Genomic DNA, 5777 nt, shown 5'->3' on the forward strand with positions numbered 1-5777 from the left:
ACGGAATTCCAGGAGGAGAAAAAAAGAACGAAAAGAAGAAATACTTGAGCAACCATGACAAAATATTCCAAAATTAATGTTAGACACCAAACTAAAAGATTAAAAAGAATCTACACCTAGGCATATATTCCAACTGCAAAAGAGCAAAGATAAAGAAAACATCTTGAAAGAAGCCAGAGGATAAGACATGTTATCTATACAAGAGTAAAGATAATAACTACACCGGACTTCTGCAAAACAACGCCAAGAAAGGAGAGTTGAGTGAAATACTTAAAGCATAAGGAAAAGAACAAAGCAAAACAAAACATTTACCTAGAATTCCTTACCCTACAAAATTACCCTTTGAAAGTGAAGGAGAAATAAACTTTCTCAGACAAATGAAAATTAAGGGTATTTGTTGCCTGTAGACCTGCCTTGAAAGAAATGTGAAAAGAAGTTCTTCACAGAGAAGGAAAATGATATAGATCAGAAACCTGAATCTACATAAAGACAAAAAAGAGCACTGGAGAAGGAATCAGTAAAGATATAAAAAAATTAAAACTTGCACTTTTCTTATCCTTAATTGATCTAACATTTGTTTAAAATAATAATAGCAACAATGTATTCAAATATATATATATACATACGTATATGTGTGTGTATATGTGTATATATATATATATATATATATATATATACACACACATATATGCACCTGTCTGCTTATGTGTAAGTAAATGAGTGACAGCAATAAAATAAGGGACAGGAGGGAAGAATTAAGATTATTTTGTTATTATACGGCACTCACACTATCTGTGAGGTGGTAGTATAATACTATCAGAAAGTATACTTGGATTAGTTGTAAATTATTGCAAATTCTGGGCAACCACTGAAAAAATTTTTTTTCAAGTATAACTAATATGCTAAGGAAGAAGAGAAAATGAGATCATGTAAAAGTCTCAATTAAAACCACAAATGGCAGAAAAAGAGTGAAAGACAAAAATAGGGTCAAAGAATAAGGGCAATGAATAGAAAACAGTAACAAATATGGTAGATAATACTCCAATTATAGCAATACTCATTTTAAACATCAGTAGTCTCATCATATTGATTAAAAGACAGAGATTGTCTTTTAAGTGGAACAAAAACCAAGACCCAATTATATGTTGTCTATAGGAAACCCACTTTAAAAGTGAAGACACATAAAGATGAACAGTAAATCAATGAGAAAGATATACCATGCTCGTACTAATCAAAAGAAAGCAGTAGCAGCTATGTTAATTTCAGACAGAGCCGACTTCAGAGCAAGAAAACTTGTCAGGGATAAACAGGGGCATTATGTAATGAAAAAGTGGTCAGTTCCTCAAGAAGACATAACAACTGTTAATGTGTTTGCACCTAACCAGAGAGTATCAAAATATGTGAGGCAAAAACTGATAAATTGCAAGGAGAAACAGATGATTCTGCCACAAGAGTTGGAGACTTCAACACCCCTCTATCAGAAAGGGACAGATTGAGCAGGCAGAAAACCGGTGAGGACTTAGTTGAACTAAGTTGATATCACCATCAATCAACTTGATATAATTGACATTTACTGACTATTTCATCCAACCACAGCAGAACAGACATTCTTCTCAAACTCACTTGAGACCACATTCTGGACCATAAAACCCACCTTAACAAGTTTAAAAGAACAGAAATTATACAATGTCTGCTCTCAAATCACAATGGAATTATGCTAGAAATCAATAACAGAATAATAGCTGGAAAATCCCAGAATAGTTGGGGGTTGGACAACACACTTCTAAATAATACATGAGTCAAATAAGAAATCTCAAGAGAAATTTTAAAAATATTTTGAACAAAATGAAAATGGAAACACAACTTACTGTGAGATGCAAGGAAAGCAGAGCTTAGAGAGAAATGCATAGCATTGAATACATATATAAAGAAAGAAGACAGATCTAAAATCAGTAATCTAAGCTTCCACCTTAGGAAACTAAAAAACATTTAAAATAAAGAATAAAAATTAGAACAGAAACCAATAAAATTGAAAACAGGACATCAACAGAGAAAAGTCAACACAAACAAAGGCTAGTTCTTTGAAAAGATTAATAAATTTGATGAGACCTAGCCAGGATAACTAAGAGGAAAAGAGAGAAGATACAAATTACTAATATTGGAAATGAAAAAGGAGTCATCACTAGAGGTCCCATGGACATTAAAAGAATAATAAAAAGTATGAACAGCTCTGGCTCAAATATTTGGTAACACAGATTAAATGGACCGATTCCTTGAAAGAAACAATCTGTCAATATTCACAAAAGAAAAAGTAAACAACAGGAGAAGACAAGACACAGACCAGGAGAACATATTTGCAGAAGATTTATCTGACAAAGGACTATTATCCAAAATATACAAAGAACTCTTAAAATTCAGCAATAAGGACTTCCCTGGCGGCGCAGTGGTTGAGAGTCCGCCTGCCGATGCAGGGGACACGGGTTCATGCCCCGGTCCGGGAAGATCCCACATGCCGCGGAGCGGCTGGGCCCGTGAGCCATGGCCGCTGAGCCTGCGCATCCGGAGCCTGTGCTCCGCAACGGGAGAGGCCACAACAGTGAGAGGCCTGCGTACCGCAAAAAAAAAAAAAAAATTCAGCAATAAGAAAAACAACTAAATTAAACAATAGCCCAAAAATTTGACCAGACATTTCACCAAAGGCAATATACAGGTGACAAAATAGCATATGAAAAGATGTTTAACATTATATGTCATTAAGAATTTATAAATTAAAACAATGAGATACCACTACACAACTATTAGAATGGCAAAAGTTTAGAAGATTAACAACACCAAATGCTGGCAAGTGTGTGGAGCAACAGGAACTCCCATTCATTGCTAATGGGAATGCATAATTGTACAGCCACTTTGGTAAACACTTTGGCAGTTTTTCAAAGCTAAACATAATGATGTGTCAATGTAGTTCATTGACTGTAACAAGTGTACCACTCTGGTATGTGATTTTGATAGTGGGGAGGCTGTTGTGCATGTGGGGACAAAGGATATACAGGAAATCTCTGTGTCTTCCACTCAATTTCTCTGTGAACCTAAAACTACCCTAAAAAATAGTCTATTAAAAGATTAAAGTAAAATAAAAATAAATTTTAAAGAAAAGATTTCTGTGTTTGCTATAGATAGAAATAATGTATCTGGATTAATTAATAGAATGTTTTAGCTTTCACATTTTCATTACTTAAATTTTCAGTATCTACATACTATTCTATAAAATAATAATTAAAAATAAGCATTGCTTCTGATTTTCATGATATTAGACTGTGCATTATTCATTATTTTTAGATACCTAGAATTTTATAAGATAAAAAATAACTAAGTAGGGATAATATATAAGAATAATTGTAGTAGCAATATAGGAGTAGGGGATTAAGAGGTACAAATTATTATGTATAAAATAAGCTACAAGGATATGTTGTACAACAAGGGGGGATATAAAAAATATTTTATAATAACTATAAATGGAGTATAACCTTTAAAAATTGTGAATCACTATATTATACACCTATAACTTATATAATTTTAAAAATTTAAATAACTGAGTCAAAATAAAGATAGTAAAGGACTAAGGGGATATATAGGTCTCACCTCCCCCATCCCCCCAAAATCAGAATTTGCCAAAAAAGCACATTTTCTTCTATATACTCTTAGAGGATATTCTAGAACGTTCTCCAAAGCCATAGAAGGACTTAAATAAATATTTTATTCATTAAATGCACATTGGGATTCACAAGTAAAAGAAATGTCATTGCTCCTGAAGACAACATGTCTAGATAAATACTGATGCCCCATCCCAGAAAGGTATAAGATCCATTATCAATTAATTATTAAGGACCTACCTACCGTGTGCTCACCCATCATAAACACTGAGTGTGATATAAAGACAAGACATGGCCCTGTTATCTTTCAGGGAAAGGGAAGAAATAAAGAAGGCTTTAATATGGAGATCGTATATGAATTGCAGAATGGGTGAAACAGGGAGCACAGATTTATTAATTTAAATATAATTGTTTATTTTGAAAAAGAGGTGGAAACGCGCGCGACCCCTGAGCAGCCTGCCTGGGGCGCTGATGTGCGCTTGCTCTGCACCGAGTCCCAGGGGCAGTTTGAATTTCACTCCCTGAGTTGGGTCTCCTGATCCTGGGCTTGCGGCACAGACTGGAGGGGTCTCGGCGCCTCGTGACACCACTGAGTAGGCGCTTTGCTCCTGGACCCGCACTAGAGGCTTAAAGGATGGCCTCCTCATTTCTGGTACAATTATGCTCTCATATTAATGAAAAGATTGGAAATATTAAAAAAACCCGTCATTGAGAAATTGTGGACTGTATTAAAATAGGAGATGAGATCATTGCAGTAAATGAACTTCTAAATAAATTGGAATTGGAAATTCAGTATCAAGAACAAACCAACAATTCACTCAAGGAACTCTTTGAACCTCTTGGAGAAGACTGTAAAGATGTGGAACATCTCAAAGAAAACATTCCTTCCCATTTGCCTCAAGTAACCCAGAACTTTGTAATGGATCAGATCTTGACCCTGAACAACCAGTCAAAGATGAGGAACCTGCACCCACAAAGAAGCCCCCCAAAGAGCAAAGAAATATTAAAGAAATGTCATTTATAACTTCTGATGAGTTTAATGGCATTCTTGTGTACATGAAATCCCACCTAACCTATTGTCAAATTAACGACATAACCTAACCTATTGTCAAATTAATGATGTTATTAAAAAAAATCAACAAGGCAGGGACTTCTCTGGTGGCGCAGTGGTTAGAACCTGCCTGCCGATGCAGGGGCCACAGGTTTGATCCCTGGTTCGGGAAGATCCCACATGCCATGGAGCAACTAAGCCCGTGTGCCACAACTACTGAGCCTGTGTTCTAGAGCCTGTGTGTCACAACTACTGAAGCTCACGTGCCTAGAGCCCGTGCTCTGCAACAAGAGAAGGCACTGCAATGAGAAGCCCACGCACTGCAACAAAGAGTAGCCCCTGCTCACCACAACTAGAGAAAGCCCACGTGCAGCAACGAAGACCCAACGATGAAGACCCAATGGAGACAAAAATAAACAAATAAATTTTTTTTAAAAAAGAAATCAACAAGGCAGTAGTTAGTAAATATAAGATCCTACATCAACCAAAAAAGTCTATGAGTTCTGTGGCCAGAAGTCTCTATCACAGATTTATTGATGAAGAAATGAAGGAAACCAAAGACCATTATTTTGTAGTGGAAGCTGACATAAAGGAGTTGACGGCTTTGAAAGTTGAAAAGAGGTTTCACGTAACACTGAATATTTTACAACACTGCTGGAGGCTATCAGAGGTCCGAGGGGGAGGACTTACCCGATATGTTATAACATAAGGCCCTTTTGAGCTTCTGAACCAGCCAACGGTAGAGATAGAAGCTATTCCTATTGTTTCCTTACATGTAATTTCTTTATATATAATTTCTTTAGCTTTTTCATTTTCTTGTTTGTTTCTTGTAAAAATAAAACTTAAATAATGTATATTTTAAAATCCACTTTCTTACAGTAAATATTTAATCACCTACCACGTAAGCCTCTGTTCTAGGCATACAATGGAACTAAAAAATGTTCATATTTAGTTTTGGTGTTTAGTGACAGTGCTGCCAACCCCAGGAAGACAGGTGCAGATGTGATAATAAAAGTCAAAGTTCAAGAAGATGAGATCAAGGACATCCAGGCTCTTTAGAAGTAAAGGTCATTAGT

The 5777-nt window shown here is 35.6% G+C and overlaps 1 pseudogene; it reads left to right on the plus strand.

The window, feature by feature from the left end:
* Positions 1–4284: 4284 nt before the first annotated feature.
* On the plus strand, positions 4285–5410 carry LOC132519477 (spindle and kinetochore-associated protein 1-like; annotated as a pseudogene).
* Positions 5411–5777: the final 367 nt, after the last annotated feature.

The sequence above is a fragment of the Lagenorhynchus albirostris genome, chromosome 4 (genome assembly GCF_949774975.1).
Source record: "Lagenorhynchus albirostris chromosome 4, mLagAlb1.1, whole genome shotgun sequence".
NCBI classification, from domain to species: Eukaryota; Metazoa; Chordata; class Mammalia; order Artiodactyla; family Delphinidae; genus Lagenorhynchus; species Lagenorhynchus albirostris.